Below are 17,981 nucleotides of genomic sequence, written 5' to 3'. Positions count from 1 at the left end.
ATACCTTGTGCTCTTCAGAATTACACTTCTCACCTTGCAGTCGCATTGCAAAAGCAAAAACAGATACTTTGAATGTCCAGGTGATGAAAAGGTGAAGACATACCATAAAAGGGATTCCTTAAGATTGAGTTGTATTGCTACAGTTGAACAATAAGGAAATGCTATATCACCAGACACATGTAGGAATATGTTCAGGTGTTTTGGAGGGGTTTTAAATTACAGAGATGACAAACTATCAGCCCCCTTACTGAAAGATAAAAATTGTAAGGTTTTGAATACTAAAAAGAGTCGTAGTCACAGGAGAAACTGGGAGAAATTACACTGAAAAAAAAAATAAGAAAATGTCAGGGAACCCTTATATACAAAAAATATATTATTTAGATGACCTCCACCACCACACAATCCAACACATATCCCTTTTTCTTGAGTGAAATTTTTACAAGGCTCTTAGATTCCACTGATAATACAAGCAAAATAATAGGAGGAAAAGTAAAAGAACAACAGTTTACTTGACCTTTTGACGAAGTATTTCACTATTAGTTTAGGGGCAAAAAGTAAAGGTGGATTAAAAACTAGGTCAGAAACCAAAAGTGTAGGAATTCACAAGAAATTTTCATCATCCAGTTAATTCAGAAACTTGCACCACATAGCTCTTCAGAAAAAGACACAGGCTGAGAGTTTCAAAGGAGCCTAAGGGAGCTTCAGTTACTTATTCCTTTGAAATTTGAATTTCAAATTACGGATGGACACCTAGATCCTTCAGAGTTCTTGGAAAGTCCTACCTCTAGGATTCTTTATGAAACACTCAAAATCTCAATGAAAGCTTCTGCTTGATGCATAGTATTGGACAAAGGCAAGCACACTATTAGTATGCAAAAGTTGAGAGAAAGAATGTCAGGATAATTTTAATGCATTAAATTAATGGTTCAAAGACTAGGAATAGCGCATTTCATTCTGCTCAATCTCTCTTAAAAAAGATAGAGTAGAAAGAGGGACTTCGGGGGTGGCTAACAACAAAAGATTGCAGAATAAGTCATTACTATAAGGAGACAAAATACTCATCTTTAGATTTTCTCAGGAGTTTGGACTTAGACTGATTGCTACGTTACACAAATGAACTGGCATGTGACTTGCAAGTGCAGGAAAAAATACGCTACAGTGACATAAGAAGGTAACAAAATTAAAACTGACAAAAGAGTATGTTCGTAACAATGCAAAATCAATCTGGGAGTGTCACTGCCACTGAATACTAGTGAAGACTTACTAATGCAAACAAGGAGGAAGGAAGGGAGGAAGGAAGGACAGCCAACAAAGAAACAAAACATTTTAAATTGTATTTCAAAGTGCACTACTTACTGCCTTAAATAATCTATTATGAAAGAGTTTTACAAGAGCTCAAAGGATAACAATTCAATTTGAGAAATCTGCACTTCTGGGATCAGAATAACTAGGAGGTAGCTCACAGAAATCTGCTCTTCTGGGATCATAATAACTAGAGGGTAGCTCATATAAAATGAATAAAAATTTACTAATAATATATTTTCCAAAGAAATTTCACACAAATAAAGAATAAATAATTTTAATAGGTTAGTATGCTTTTATTCACTTTATTGCATTCTATAGAAAGAAGAACACTGACTAATCTACATTTCTGAATAAATGATTTCTACTGTCAGAGTTTTTTGATTTTCACTAACTCTAGTAAAGATCAGGAACTGTACAATTAGAGCATATGGTCTGAAATTGATATTGAAAGTTCAAACAAAGTTGGCTCACTTACAAAAGAAATAAAAAGGAAACCAGCATGAGAGACTGGTATCACGTGACAGAGGAGAAAAGGCTGTTAAAAAAAAAAAAAAGGAAAAAAAAAGGGCAAGCTAGCAGAGAAAGTCAGGAATCCAGATTCATCTATGTATTGTAAATTCAAGTGCATGAGTTAACATGATTAAGTAAGAGCTTTTAATGAATTTGAAGATGTTACACTGTACAAAGATAAACTTAAGAGGTTCTATGATAATAGACGAAGTTCATTTAATTTTTGGCTTGTCAGTCACATTTCTAGACTTCTCACCACTCTCACTGATATCAAGACTCTCTTGCTTTATATCCAGCTCAATCACACCAATGCCTCTCCCCTCAGGTTGCACAGTTGAGAACAATTAAGTACCCACTTAAATAATTCCTACATTTTTCCAGCTCTTCTGCTTGGATAGCATTAATTCTTGGGCAATTCATAATCCATCAAATCACATGAAATTCTTCTGTGCAGGAGTGTTGGATAGTCAATGACTCCAGACCTGTGATTTGTACAGTTAGTTATTTTTGTATGTTTCTACTTGTACTTGTCCTATTAAATTGCAGCCTATTTTACTCAAACCATTTCTTGAATATATCAACAACATTTTGGCACTCAGTCCTGCCCTCCAGTATTCTTGCACCCTTTGTCATTTAGTGTCACCTACATATTATCTCCTCCATCATTCAGGCCATTAGTAAAAGACATTTCATAGTGTTTTTCTAATGCCTAAAAATTATGTAATCTAAAGAAGCTTTCTGCCAATAAACACTGAACTCGACAGCACAAGTCGAGATGTATTAAAAGATGTATTAAAAAGAAAGTGTAGGACTTAAGTACAAGACAGTCAATACGTGCCTAAATGCAGGAAAAAAAAAAAGGCATCAATATATGCAGTGAATAAATTAAAATACAATTAGATGTGAAAGTAGACAATAACAATGAAGACCTTGAAAGGCTACCCCATTTATCTCAATGTAGATGTTAATTTCAGATTAAGTAAAATTAAAACAAACCCACTAAATAAACAAATCCAGCGCTCCATCCCTGAAGTTACAAGCCAACCTACTAGTTTAATTTAATGCTCAATGTCATTGCAGTAGAAAAGCCAGTGAGTTGATAAATTTGTCATATCCTCCTTCAATTTTCTTCTTTCCAGACTGAAAACTCCTGGTTCTACTTCTTCCTTGTTTGAAATATGCAATCATCCTTTACTTGAGGTGAGGTGTATCACTGTGATACTCCTTTGAACCATGATGTTTGCTACTTTGTTCTCTTTCTTTCTAAAAATTCCTAATATTCCTTTTTTTTTTTTTTGACTGCTACTGAGACTGTTTTCATAGCTCAGAGTGAATATATATCTCTATGAATATACAATTTCACAGTGAAGTTCTTGAACTGTAATTATCAGTTTGAAGTCTATTCTTTGGGGGAAAAAGGCTTTTTTTTTAAACCTTTGAGAAATACTTGTATATTTATTTACAATGAATTTCACAGGTCACCTTTCCTCAGTACCACTGAGGTGCCACTGAGGTGCTTCTTTGCAGCTGGCTTTCATTTCTCCTGTTCTGAATAATTTAATATCATCCGCAAACTTTTCTGTGTAAGGACGGGCTTCCTGTTCCTGATGCATTCGAAATAACGGTAGTTTTGTATCTTTAACAAATTGTTTTGTAAGTTTTTTTTTTACCACCTTTGTTATTTTCTTTTCTATTATCCTTGAATAATGGAATATTGGACATGTTTTCATTTGTTACTTATCAATTGGTTGGTCTTTGTGAGGAGGTTTAGCCAAAATATATTAGTACTTGAAGTCCAAGACCAAAACAAGCAGATGGTTCAAGATACCAATACATTGCCTGAGAGGTGCTAACTTGATCGAAGGGTGGCACACACCTACATTTGAATGTGTGCCTGTGTTTCAATACTGAGAGATACATATACCTTCAAAAAATATACTATATTAATAGTATACAATAATAGTATAATACTAACAAAATACTGGATGTATCTACCTATACAATATGCTGCACAAGCAATACATTTCATACTGTATGAATTTAGGACATAAATATGAACATTTATTTGTTGTTAATATCTTGTGTAGCAGGAGCAGTTCTGATCTGTTTAGCTGGAAGCTACTTTAAAGACATGATACTTCCAAAAAAAGTCCTTCAACTGTCTGTTTAGGATCTCATCCCAGAGAACCCTTCTAATTTTCTCGCAGTTGTTATTTATCCACCACAGAGATGGTAATGTAAAAGACAGCCAAAAACATTAAGTTGAATATCAAGCAAACTGCAGATTATGTAAGTCAATCAATCAAACTTCCTTTCACAGAAAGAGGTTCAGCAAGGAATTTAACTGAAGGCAGATGAAGAAGGAACAGACCACAAGTTTGTGTATATGAAAGAAAACAAAACAAAGAGGTGTTCTAGATGTACAGGGTATCGGCTGTGCATTCATTCCTAGCAGAATAAGGAAAGGGATATTTTGTAGACTGAACAGGAGAATTTAATTTATATGCTGCTGAGGCCAAATTTATTTTTTATTATTATCAGCATGTGCCAACCATGATATTCTCTATTGCTTCTATGTGCAATTCAAAAAACACTGTCCAGTACAGTACTTTAGAGTTAGTGCTTGATGGATTTATAAAGCCTTCAATTGAAACTGACTATTAGCATAAAAATGCAGAAATCAGACTTTGAAACTTTATACACAGTGAGCATAAGTAAAGGACAAAGTCTACATGAACAATTCAGAAATGTAACTTTCTTTGGGCTTCCAAAGTATGTTGTACTTTTTGCTCTGTGAACTATGCAAGTGTAAAGCAAGTTTGTCCTAATTTGCAGCTGGGTTTACCTAGTTCTAAAGAAGAAAATGGATAAAATATTCTGTCACAAAACATCTTCTGGAAAACTATATAAAAATCCCCACAGGGATTTTTTTTTATTTCTCTCTCTCTTTTTTTTTCTTTTTTTTTTTTTTCCCAGTTCTGGAGAAAGAAGACATTTACTTCAGTTTTGAATATTTTTAAGCCTTTTTAATTTTACTGCCATTTCTACCTTTAAATGGAAACTTCTAAGGATTTATTTACTTTCCCATTATAACAAAAACTGCCCAAACAACATTTTTGTAAACTTATTCTCCTGTATATTGCAAAGAAAATCACACCTGCAATGAATTTTTCCTCCCCTACATCCCTGAAGCTTGCTTGCTATAACAAAAACTTTACTGTTTCTTTAATAATGCCCTTATTTTTTCCTATGTAATGTATTTATTTGCTAAATGGTTTGCATTCCTAATTTGATACACTAGAAAATTTCATAGAATGTTCCAAATAAAAGGTGTGAACTGCAACAACTGGAATTAGTGAAATAACCTGTTTAATATAGTAGTCACAGTTAAAGCTTGTTTAAAACGGTCATGTACAAAACTTAAGTAGTCTAATGCATAGAGATTTCAGATTCTTCAGAAAGTAAGGAGTACTGACTTTGTTCCTCCCTTCCTAAAATGGAAGAAAATGGTTTATAAACTGCTCTTAAAATGTTAGCAGTTTGTGCCTTTTTCAAGAGAGCTGTGCAGTGTTTTAAAAAGCATGAATATAATACTGACACCAAAAATAGGAAAAGTGCTTATTTGTTGGCATGTGACATTTTAAATGCGTACAGTGGTAACCATTTTCAGCATGAGAAGAATAACCTTAAAAAAATCTCTGTTGTAATGGACATTTGAAGCACAATCCACAAAAGACCATTTGGTAATTCACAACATACTTCTTGAAGATCAGTTGTCAATATCTCAACTAACATTTACAACTACATTTTCACATATTTGAGCTATTCAAAAAAGGACTGAAGAGAGAAATCCAGTACAGCTCTTTACCATGTTCTTGAATTTAAGAACACATTTCAACACAAAAATAACATACCTAGGTCATAAAGTGTTTCCCTATAGGATCTTGTTAACGTAGGTTTCATCCCTAACAAAGATATACCATACAAAGACATACACAAAATACATACCCTAATTATTTCCACATCATGCTGCATTTTCAGCAACAGATCTCCTAAATCAAGAATATTTTAACTAGATTGTTGTGTCTTGCACTTGGACTTCATCAAATATAAACCTTCGGTCTAATGCTAGTAGCTCATTTTCAAATTCTACTGCAATTGCTCACTTGCTTAGATACTTAGTTAACTGTGACAAATGAACACCCAGAACCAAAAAAAGGCTCAAACTACTCATGTGGTATAAAGATTACAGATTCAGAAATACACGTGTAACATTTCAAGACTCCATAGAGATGGAAATGTCAGGCAACATTTTCAGAAACTTCCAAAACGTTTTAATGTTTCCTTTTTAAGTAGCCAACTTCTAATATCAAGAAGTCCAAGTCTTCAGAAATGTAAGACATCTGCAAATTCAGTTCATGTTAATACAAGCAGCCAGGAACACATCACCTGAAAATAACTATGCAGAACATCTAAGAACAGAGCGTATAAAATTAATAAGTACTGTTGATAACATACGTTAAATATTTTTCAATGCAACAAAATATACTCTCTCAAACTATTTCATTTGAAAGTGAATATTTGCTTATGTGTTTACCATCATCAATACTTGTATTATTTTAATATGTCTACTCAGAATAGGAAAGCTAGTAGTACAGGTAGATATCTGAGGTAACAAACAGCTTAAGTTACCTGCATGTTAAGGGTTTTCAATGTTACTGATGGAAAATTGTATGTAGTATGACAAATAAAAAGAATCACTTCAGTCCCATGCTGCAGGGACTCTCATTGACCTTTTAGCTATTCCTATATTAAATTGCTTCTTCATTTTTAATGAGTGTTCTATAAATGGAGTAGTTTGTATTCTGAATCTGCAAGTGTTGCAAAAATTACTAAAAATGGGTCAGTTACAAAAACCTAAAAACTTTCCGTCCATTATTATTCGGTATTATTTAAACAGAATCCTCAACAACTAATGTTTTATAATAGACATGTATTTCAATAACAGAAATATTAGGCAATGAAATTAAATACTATTTAATAATAAAAAAAATCAGAACTCGGTAATATTTGTGGAGATCCCATCACCCAAAAGATAGATATTTTCGGTTGATTAAAAAATTACAAAAACTGGCATGAATACGCACAGTACAGTTTGTTACTAGGTTTCAGAGATGACATGGTTAAGGAGCAACACCACAATAGTCAATATATGAAAATTCTCTTCCGCCTGACATACTGTTTCAAAAGAGAATTAATTTCAGCCAGTTGTAACAAGCTTAGCCTGGCTTGTATGAAAGAAGCCACACTGTGTTTCTCATGCAGAAACTACGTTATATTAATTGCAGTTGTAATCTGTGCTAAAGATCACTACTTCAAAACCATATGAATTTCAGTTTTCAAATTGAATTTCCTTCCATAAAACTCAATTGGAAACATTCAAATGTTTAACATAAATGTTATTTCATTAAAATGTGTTTGATGAGCTTCAGTTAGGACACTAATCCAGGCTTTGGGAGAAAAGTCAAGTACCCGATTCAAACCTGGAACTGGTTTTCCATTTTTAGACCATTCCCACTTCAGGAATAATTCTTATATTTTATACCACAGCTATTCCATCCTCTTCTCAAAAGGAAGGCATCTTACAAAACAGTATAATTTTTAACTCCAGTTTAATTACTACCTCCCCTGGGCTTTCATTTCTTGAGCTTGGGGAACATTTTGAGTTGGTAATAAATTGCGGGCATAGCTGCACATATGCCAATATGTGTTGTTGCTGCCATCTGCCACCATCTATAGCTTTGAAGAGTAAAGGTAACTGTGCAGTCTCATTCCATCAACAGGACAAGGCATACAATAGGAGACCACAGACATACTTTTTAAGAATTTCACAGAACAGTCTGAACAATCATGTCATTAGTATCACCAATTAGTATAGGCTAACAGTTCTGCCAAACATACCATTGTTGCCAAGAAGAAATGAAAGCAATGTTTTTCAGTATATCAGTTACTTCTTTGCACTATGATCTTTTGAAGTCTAGCTCTTCCACCCACAGTTATAAATGCATGAATAGAAAATCTCTGGGACAAGACAATCCACTCTGCAATGTGCAATGCAGTATTCGTCATTGTAACTCTTTTACATTCCCTAAGATCGTTTTGCACTTAGTTACTAAGTTATGAATCCTCAGTGCCCTGCTTGGTTGGGACTTCACACTAAGTCACCCCTGCATTGTCAGGTCTGACATTCAAGTCTCCAAAAGTCTGTCAGGCAGTGCTAGTCTTTGTTCCTCATAAACTTGTCATAGGAATTCTTTCTCTTATCCTTATGGATGCATTCCATTTAAATCATATTTCAGAAAGAAAGGTTGATATAGCAGACTTTCAAGTCTTGATCTACACTGATTTTCTTTTTTCTTCCATTCACTCTGTTCTTTATCAGTTGCAAGGTAGATGTTAAAATATAACATCCGATTAAATGATATTTCAAGTTTCCATAATTAATTAGGAACTACTCTCCTTCCAACTCATACACATGGATCTCCTGAGCCTAAGAAAGAGTAGTGGGATGAAACAGTGCAAATAAGCTTTTATATCTGTGTAACTTTCATATACTTATCTATAATACGTGTTATAAAAATGCCACAGAATCACAGAAAACAGGCTGGAGGGAACCTCAAGAGGTCACTTTGTCTGTCTGCCTACCCCAAGGCAGGATCAACTATATTGAAACCATGCTTGACAGATGTTTGTATAACCTGCTATTCAAAAAATTTCTAGTGACTTATATTCCACAGCTTTCTTAGGCTATCTACATAATTACTGTTACAAATTGCACCTGTTCATAATTAAATATACCAAAAAGGTTTTACTGTCATTGGTCCATAGGATTCTTTGTCAGCTTTAATGCACAATACAGTACTCTTGAATTCATACAGATAAGGACACACGCATATATCTCTGTGCCTAGGCATACAAAATGTATATTGGTTTTCAATTTTATAAAGAGAAATTCTGCATAATTGATCACAAGTACTCTTGCGTTAGTAATTTACAGAGGACTTCATAATTAATCAAGGCACAAATACACTGCATTCTCCAAAAGCATAATTTGTGTGCTAAATACCTTTATGAATCTGACTTTCGTAAGATTTTTATATGTACAGGTAGGCTATTATTTAATACAAATTTATCATGAAAAGTATTCCCACGGGGAGCAGGTCTATTGATGTCAAATGATCTAATGATACACAAATTAGCACACACACAAGTTAGGATTCTGTGGCCGAGACAGCCAGCTCTGAAGCTTGTCTACGCCCTGATTTGCACTGAAGGGTCAATGTAAAAGTTCATTTGCAAACATGATCTGGGAATTTGCTTGTGCCTTCAATTAGGATATAGAATTAATTCTGTATGAACAACATAATGAGAAGCAGAATTTTATTTGCAAACACATCCATTCTTTCCACAATTTAATACAGATTAAATAAGGCTTCTAATATCTTCTCTGTGTATGTGTGCTGCTTATAAGAATTATTTTACTAGACCAATTAAAATTTCCATGGTGTTAGAGAGAAGAACCTGTTGTTTGGGGAAAAGGACAGCTGTAAGGCTATAGTCCTGATACATTGAAGAAAAAAGGTACAAAACAAACAGATCAAAAAGTCTTCTGAAAAGTGGAAAAATGAATGTCTTTTTTTTGTTTTTCTATCTCCTAGGAAAAAAGAAAAATGAACCTGCAGAGTTAAATATTGACAACACTACCAATAAGAGTCTTTTTTTTTTTTTTTTCAAACAGCTGGAACATTATCTATAGATTTTTGCAGGTTCACGAGCCCTGTGTTCACATTTCCAGTAAAAGCTGCTGTGTAATATACAAAGATAAATACTCCAGGGACATTGAAGTGAACATATTTTTCTGCTGTTTTAAGCACACCAGCAGTCATTTGTAAAGTTTACATGGCTTTCTTGTCAATACCTGCTGGTCACAGTTGGTGAAGAAGCAGTTTCTCTTATGATCTGGTTGCTAATTAAGCATGGCAGTAGCCATTCAGAGAGAAAATTTCAACAACCTTACATACAAAAGGAAAGAAAGAATCAGGTGTATTCTCAGAAGGCTTCAATCTTTAAATATAACATTCGGATTCTGTATTACTGCAACTTAAAGATAACAGAAAATACTATACCAGATTAGCTTGCAACTTTTCTGATAAACTATAAAATACTATTTGTAGGATGGATGCTTTAACCTAATATTCCACCACATAATTTTCTAACAGAAGGAAAGTTAAAAGAATTTGAAGCTATCACAAAATAGGCCAAAAATCTGCATCATCTTGTCCTCCTTTTTTTCAGTGCTTCATAACCTACCCTTGCCTGTTGCCATCTTTCGTTTATCACCATACAACTGTACCTTGTTTCTGCTGCCTGTTCCTTTACTTAGAAGAGGAAAGGAAGATCTTACTACTAAATAAGAACAGGCTGTATCATCTGAGTGGGTAAGGACATGGAATACCTTGTGAAAATGAATCCTTTCTGAGAGAAATCTTCAGATGGTAAAGGCATTACTAGACCTACAAAAGGTGATTGAAAGGCCAATTTCCAACTCAGAGGAAAAAGTCACTTTACAAGTAACAATATCACATCCAAGCAAGCTTTTGATCATCTATAAGCCATGCCCAAATTCTTTAAATAAAATGAACATTTATTCATATCTAGTTGGTCATTGCAATTTTTAGTTCTTATCCACCTATACCTGATATTCATCTCCTCCTCTGAAAATGGACATTTTGACATAATTGTAAAAACTCTTACCTTTTGCAATTTTGGAAATATAGCAATAAAATGTAATATTCAAAATATCCTAAGACCAAGAATACAATAGAAGATGCTGCTTATAAATGCAACTGTCATTAAAAGGCTCAGTGTAGTGCTATAAAAGTCTGAACAGTAAAGGAACTTCCCACACATCTGATAAAGGAGACTAGACTGGACACAGTAAGCATCTACCAGCTACTAAATTGCCTTATCTACCTAAGTAAGGCAATAAAGGCATCCACAGATGCTATTGCAACAGGGTCGTATCCAAAAATGAAAGTTGTACTGAGTAACAAATCAATGAACATACAAATGACCTGATCCACCACAGTAGACTGTTTTTACGTTACATGGTGTACCCCTTCCAATAAACGGTCTTGGTTTGAGTTATGATATTGCAGGTAGTAAGGTAGCTCTCCTGTCCAGACACCATCTAACAATCTCTTTGAATCGTAACATGCCTCTCACTATACCCTCATCAAAGTGTAGTACTTATATTTGTATTTTAAATGAGCATTTGTGCTAAATAGTCAAGTTCAACTAACAACTGCACTAGAGTTTCTAGTCTAATGTGATTTCTTTTCAATTATAAAGCTGGTACTTACAGGACACATAGAACATACAGCCAGCTAATTAGTTTCTTGAGTAAAGCATGATTAATCAAGGACAGACGACATGAAAAATGAAAACAATGCCATTTGCTCTCTGAGATTTTTTAGCTAATTTTATGCCACATTTTTTGGCTTCCACTATTTCTTAAATTAGCAAATGTTATTGATTGTAACAGTTGTCCTCTGTGGAACGTATGTAAAAACAAACATAAAATGACATAAAAATAAAACACAGAGGATGCTAATTTCCATAAATGAAAGTATTCTGGCTGCATCATGCTGAAATGTCTACCAATCCACCTAAACTATACCACAGTCCAAAGAAAGACAGTAAGTATAATGGTGAGCAGTGCTGTCAAATAGTAGTCTCTCACATGAAATCCAGTATCACAGAACAAAGAGCCTCTGAGCTCCTTACAACATCATCTACCACTTATTTAATATCAGTATATTGGTAATCATATTAAAAAAAAATGTGTCAATAAAAAGAGGTCACCAGAAAGGCACTAGTTAAATCTTACATTATTTCTTTACTGTTAAAGATTTTGGTGCAAAGGAATTTTATCTCTGTGCAAAAGCCAATACCTTTTTATGAGGATGTAAGCCTCACACAGTGTTTTGCAGAAAAGATAGTTTCACCCTGAATAAGAACTTTCTGGCATAAAACTAAATTAAAAAGAACAGATGGCTGCAAGAAAAAAATAAAAATTAAATATTAAAAAACCCACAAACAAAAAACAACAACAAACATATCAAAGCATCACATTCTCTTTCCTTACTTAAAATATTCCCTGAAACAAATAATAAAATAAAAGTAGTACAGGAAACTTTAAGCTGTTTAGATAATTTAATTCCCACAAGACTCAATCCAGAAACTAATATACTAAACACTTTATAATTATAAAGAAGTGTCAGATGCTCAACATGAGCTAACTTGGATACTACCAAATGGTCAGTAGAGGTGTTCTCAAATGTTCAGGAACTGAATATAATTATAAGTCTAATAAGTCTTCACTGGAAGTTATTATTTAACACACAATTCATTATCAAACACAGTTTGGTTCTAAGCCTGCCCTGAAGACACAGCATTGCTAATATTTGTTTACCTATGGAACATTTTCTGAGCATTTCCAAAAATGAACAAAAAATACTGCTAGATAAAAATCAAGAGGCATAAAATGTGCAGAAAAACAAATGCATTTTTAAGAATGCATTCTTAATCTCAACTTCTTCACTTGCAGTTATTCAAGGGTATTTTTCGTGTAACTCTCTAACATTGTTATTTTGGAGAGAGGATGGGATTACACTTCCAGTCTGTATCTGGGCTTGTTGAAAACTGCCAGCTACTACAAGCACTAGCGTAAGACTTAGTTTAAAAACAAAACAGCCCCCTAAGAGCTAACATAAGAGCCACAATAATAGCAACATTAGCAGATACGCATGAAATGACCATGTGTGCTCACATCAAGCTGCAATGTGCACCACTAACAGCTTCAATGTGTCCTGCATTAGAGATACTACACATGTGAACTCCTTAGTGCACACACAGTAAGTCTTCTCCCTATGGGCTGCAAACTCTATTTTCATCTTTATAATCTATGTAAAAGCTTAATGACTTACGTGGCCTAAGATGAAGTTTAGCTATCTGCTGTTCATGGATACTGTGAATATTTCCCATTAAAACTGATGTGTTTGGGTATAGAGTATAGAATGGAAAAACTATCAAATGTCAAGACACGAGCAATCAAACAGACAAGTTCACTTCAGGAAAGAAGCTGTAAATTCACGTCTGAAGTTAGTAAGTCTGGCTTAAAAATGCGCAGTTTTTTTTTTTAATAATGAGTTTTTCATACACATAGCTTAATAATGAAGGTTATGTTCAGTATTCTCCAATAAATCAATATTTTAATTAAGTTATAAGGACATAATTTTCATTCTTTTTTTTTTTTGATATTCATAGAAACAATTATAAAGCAGCAAGAATTTCAGAAAACATCTGGTAGTATTATTTAATTTTAATGAGATCAAAGTTATGGGAAATAGTGGAAGCATCACAAGTTTCTCAGAACAGATGAAAAACCTCTACACCTAATTACTATAGTCATTTATAGTCAATTAGAATTATTATAATACTGCATGCTGTACTTCATATCTGTACAGTAATCTGTAATTCCAACAATGTACAATATTGATAACTCCATCAATAATGACTATAATATACAACCTGTCCTGTAGCAAATTTAAGGCTTCAAAATTACGAACAAGAGTTACAGGTGTGAGCTGGGATGTTATTCAAAATATATGTTACATTACAGAATCTATTACAACTACCTTAAGAGCTTTGTTGGGACACAGCAGTATTTGTAGAGGTCAGTGGTGCTCAGTGACAGAATAAGAGACAACGGGCATAAACTGAAACATGAAATTCAACCTTAACATAAGTAAACACTTTTTAGTGTGGTGACTGGAATGATGTTTGTTTGCTTTCTTGAAGAGTATGGTTTCATCTTTGGACTCTCTCACTAGATATTTATAAACATTGTTAAGATCTCCCCACATCTTCTCTTCAAGCACCCACATCTCTGACAGGGAAGATAAGACAGGGCAAGTTGCCTCCAACACTGTTTTGGCAGCAGAATCACAAAAAAGGAAGCCAACCAAAACACCTGTGATGCAACCTTCATCTATAATCCTACCAAAAACAACAAAGAAGCTTGTCTGCAAGGAGGTCACTGTGACAATAGAGACAGGCTCTTCATAATGTTGCATGGTGGTGGACAAAAGAAAACAGATGTAAGCTGATACAGGAGAGATATGAGGAAAAGCATACGAGGAAAAGCCTTCTTACTATGAGGACTGTCAGGCATTGGAACAGGGTGTCCATAGTTGTGGTACAGTCTCCATACTTGAACATTTTTCAGGCCAGATTGTGAAAGCCCTGAGTAGCGCTGTCTTTCTTCAATGCTGACTCTATTTTGAGCAGAAGGTTGGACCAAGACGACCTCCTGAGGTCTCTTCCAACCTGAACTTTTTTTTTTTTTTTAGAATCTGACAGAAGTGTTTACAGTTCATTTTAAAGGAATTGAGTAAGATCCAAGTTAGCTCTACCACTGTTAAAGAAAAAAAAAAAAAACATAATCAAAAAAATCCAAACAAAACACACAATATCTGTGTTCTGGTAATATACACAATACGAATGCAAGGAACACTTATAAGGATTGTATGGGAAGTCCATATTACACATAGCTCCAAAGTTATCTCAGTTTATAAAAGAACTTATTAAGCAACATCCCATTAATCTCTTCCCAGTTTCAACATGACCAAGTGTTTTTTTGTTTGTTTGTTTGTTTTTTTGTCTATTATAGTTCTTGTTATTGAGTAGTTGTGTAACAGGTCAGATGTAAGAGGAATGTTCAGCCCTTTCCTCACCCAATACTTACGCTGGGCTCTCCCACATTTCGGTGGAAGCTGATGCAAGTCTTTCAAAAGTTTGTTAGAGTTTCCTAGGCAGATTTAATAAATGCTTCTCCAACAAACAAAAGTGCTCTGGTGCTTTAAAAAAAAATAAATGAGAAAACTGAAGTTTTCTAAAGATCCCATAGGGACAATTACTCATATCGGAGATGGAATGCTGCACAGCATGGTGAAGTTGCTTTTTCCATTTTTAACTCGATTATTTTAGCAGGAAAAGAGTTGGTACTTGCTAAAGGTGGGAACAGCTTCGCTACAGTTGACCTAAACAGCTACATAAAATTACAGTTTCTTCTGATTAAGAAACAGATTATGGAACTCAATGTCTGATGCAACCTTGTTTATTTATAGTCTTTAAGTTCCAGTTTTCCTAGCACAATGGAACATAAGCAGGCAATAGTTTCCTGTTCTGAGTTTACTACTCATCTTCACCTAGCTTTCCAGCTAAAGAGCTCTCATAAAGCAGTGTTTGAATTCACACTTTAAGCAGTTGTTCAAGCAAGATCACAAATATTTGACTCATTTTCACCTTTGTGACATTTCCTCATTTCTCCTAAGAATTATTCAGCAAAACCCCTTAGCTGCATGTACTGTTATTTTACAGAGTGGTGTACCTTTGTTTTGGTGCTTAAATGGAAGGTAGTGTTTCAACAGCTTCAGTTAGCATTGTTACAAATAGAACTGAAATTACTCCGTCATCCTTTGCACCTTGCACTTCTAAGTGCAAAAAATAGTAAGCCTATGCTTCTTCAAGGAAGAATTCAAATGGTATATACCCATAATTGCTAAAGTGCTTTCACTGTTTCCATGTCTGCCCACTTTTCATCACTGTGATTACATTACCCAAGAAGCCCACTAAATGACTGAATCAGTTTGCTTTTTACTCTAAAGGTGCAAGCAATGAAAACAATGACTGCTTGTCTGCGACACTTCAGTTGTATGGAATTGTTCCTTGGTTAGCCTTCCAAAGAGATAATTTTTTCCTTCAGTGAGATCCTATTCTTACTGTCAACAAATTCAAACAAAACTTACAATAAAGGAATAATGGTCATTTGTAGAGAGACGAGAACAAGCTAGTAAAAGCTTGTGTTGTGCTATGCTAATAATCTCCTCTTACAGTAATGCTTCTGACAAATAGGGGAGAAAGACAACATATACACTAAGATGATACATAAAACCCTACAAATAAAGGTTTCAATTTAAAAATTATAATGGCAGGTGACATTTAGGGTATTCAGGCTGTCTTCCACAAGAAAAAAAACATTCACCGTGCTTGGAAAAAAAAAAATCAGAGAGAGAAAGATAAAAGGGAATAAGCTACTTTATTTAAAAGTGAAGAGCAAGAATTTCAGACGTTAGCAGATGTTATTTCTTTACAATAGCCTTACAACTAAACCCAGAATTTATTTAAGATGGACACATATGAAAATAAGAGAAAAAGATAAGCCTATGCCACATCGAAAAAAAAAACAAAACTGAACTCTTTCCTGTGCTCAAGAACTGAGTATGGCAAGCTATCTGTTGGCACATGGCTGCAGATGGATTTCAGACACTAACTATAGGGTGTTATAGTGTTTATAGGATAAAACACTAGCTTTCCACAACAAGGCTTTGCAGTTGAGCCCTTATGCCCACAGCTGCCGGCAGCATCACAGCAGAAAGCTCAGCCAGTATGACAGTCAGTCTGAGCCCTGTTTCTGATCCACCAATAAAGTTAAGTCCAGTAGATTCAAAACAGATTCTCAGTTCTTGCATTTTCTGTACCAAATCCAGAATCTGATGAAGGGTAGAGAAGACCATACTTAGAAATGGAGTGCAATGTACCCTTACTTTTCATGCTGCAAGAGAGGCTGGCAAGAAAATGGATGGTTCTGCAGACAAAGACAGTCCGCTCTTACACTGGTGTCATACGGAGAAACTGGACTCCCACACATGTTCAAGGAGAGACTATGAGAGCAGGTTGGTACCTACTTTATCCATGGGTAAATCCCAGATGTTGCTCTTACTTAGACTCCATTAAAACAGACATCCATCTTTCCACCATACTGTTCAATCTGTTTCATATTTGCTCCGCCCAGAAAGAAGAGTAAATCAAATCTTATTATTATAGTTTATTTACTCTCCACTACCCTCCTCAAAAGAACAGTTTTGCATGCAGCAGTTAAGCCTGCTATTTGGCAAGAAGTTGCAATAGCATGCAACCTGTCTGCAATTTCACATGGAAAATAATGTGGTTCTGTGACTTGGGCACATGAAGCAACAATTTTTAGACAGAAGCACATACTACACCTTAATTCATCAGATAAAATGTGAGATCATAGCAGTATAAGAAAATTCAGCAATATTAAAACAAATTAAATCTATAATATATCAATCCATGTGTACACGTATTTCTTAAGAAATAAAATGGGCAGTGAAATACAATGAATGGGGACAAGGAAGAAGGGTTATACATCTATTGATTGAATACAATATAAATAAAGATTGTTAGCTCAGTTCAACGTTGAATGCTCCCATGTATATGTGACTTAACAAATATCCAAGACTTCAACATACTTCAACATACAACTTCTCACTCTTTTCTTTTTACACAGCTACAGTACAACTGCACTGAAACAGTGCTTTATACACTAGATATTCTTCTAACCGGTTCTTCTCTCTACTGGTCAGCATGCTCCAAGATTTTTCCTTTCAGTAGATACCCTCCACCTTAATTTTGCCCCAGAGTAAAATTACTTATCTGCATTTAAGTACATCTGACAGTTGTTAGCCTGAATACTTAGCTAATCTTAATTTCTTTTGTATAAAATGTGACTATATTGTTTCACCCAACTGAGCATAAATTGCAAAGGTGGAAGCCTTCCTTTCAATACTACAATGTAAACATCATCAGAAAGTAATGAAAAGTTTTGCATACGTCAGCTCTGTAAAACAAGCTTAAACTGAAAAAATAGATTTCTATATGCTACTTTTCTTCTGCTAAGGTCCTTTTAAAATTTGATATGCCATGGCCTTTAAAAAAATAAGTTCTTCTGACTACTACTAGAATATATGGAATTGATTCCAACATTAAACAAACACCCTTCTCAAAAGTACTCAATGCAAGCTCAATTTAAGCAACTGTAAGTTCAACCACATACAGCTCCATAGATTCCAGCAGAGTTAATGTCATATTTGCAAGTAGTTGTGTTAAGGTGAAATCTGACATTTAAAAAAAAAAAATTTCAATTACTATTGTAAAGAAAGTCTATTACCTGCCTTCACTGA

At 34.4% G+C, this 17,981-nt stretch overlaps 1 protein-coding gene across 6 annotated transcripts in view; it reads right to left on the bottom strand.

Annotated features, from left to right (window-relative positions):
- Positions 1-17,981, bottom strand: part of LOC310902761 (heparan sulfate glucosamine 3-O-sulfotransferase 1-like) — a 54,752-nt gene that overhangs the window by 21,605 nt on the left and 15,166 nt on the right. Inside the window, exon 1 of one of the 6 annotated variants that reach the window (XR_014586977.1) lies at positions 14,092-16,492. The exons of 4 other annotated variants lie outside the window; for them this stretch is intronic. The gene's annotated coding sequence lies outside the window, so the exon portion shown is untranslated. Of the gene's footprint in view, positions 1-4; positions 10,147-14,091; positions 16,493-17,981 lie in introns of those variants that run through there. One more of the 6 variants, XR_014586978.1, reaches the window with a different exon arrangement.

This window comes from Anser anser, assembly GCF_964211835.1.
Source record: "Anser anser genome assembly, chromosome: 7".
NCBI lineage: Eukaryota > Metazoa > Chordata > Aves > Anseriformes > Anatidae > Anser > Anser anser.
This window is presented reverse-complemented; position numbering and strand designations above follow the sequence as displayed.